Genomic DNA, 745 nt, shown 5'->3' with positions numbered 1-745 from the left:
CACACAACACCCACTCCTGGAAACTACACAACACCCACTCCTGGAAACTACACAACAGTTACTCCGGGTCATGAAACCACTGACCACCACAGTACAGTCACAAGCAGTGCAGCGCCCTCTTCGACTGAAAAGAGCTCATTTGATGGTGCTTCGTTTGGTGGTGGAATTGCAGCAGGCATTGGTATTGGAATTTTGCTTCTGGCTCTTGTCTATCTCTTTTACCGTTTTCGTAAACCTACAGCAGGCTATGAACAGTTGTAAAGTAAACCATCTGGCACTCTTGCTCCCAAAACCTCATTGCTGACACTCGTTGCCTGCCAGTCAATGAATCGAGAGCAAGATGAATTGTTAAGTTTTATACATGAAAGGTTCCGGTGAAAATTTGGTTGTAAAAAAACAAAACACAAAAACAAAAAGAGAAAAAATATGAAAGAAAGAAATAAAGGAAACACCAACCACAAAAGAATGAAAACCCACAAAACTACAGCGTCTTTGCAAAATATAATCCACACAAATCTTGCATGTATGTATACATGTATGTATACATGTATGTATACATGTATGTATGTATGTATGTATGTATATATATATATATATATATTTATATATATATATATATATATATATATATATGTATATACAGTAAATTCCATGATTCATGCCCAAATGAAATTTATATAAATATGCATATTACATACATGCATACATACATACATACATATATATATGCATGTGCATGTGCATG

Source organism: Octopus bimaculoides, chromosome 21 (assembly GCF_001194135.2).
Source record: "Octopus bimaculoides isolate UCB-OBI-ISO-001 chromosome 21, ASM119413v2, whole genome shotgun sequence".
Taxonomy (NCBI): Eukaryota; Metazoa; Mollusca; class Cephalopoda; order Octopoda; family Octopodidae; genus Octopus; species Octopus bimaculoides.
Note: the sequence above shows the minus strand (reverse complement) of the source record.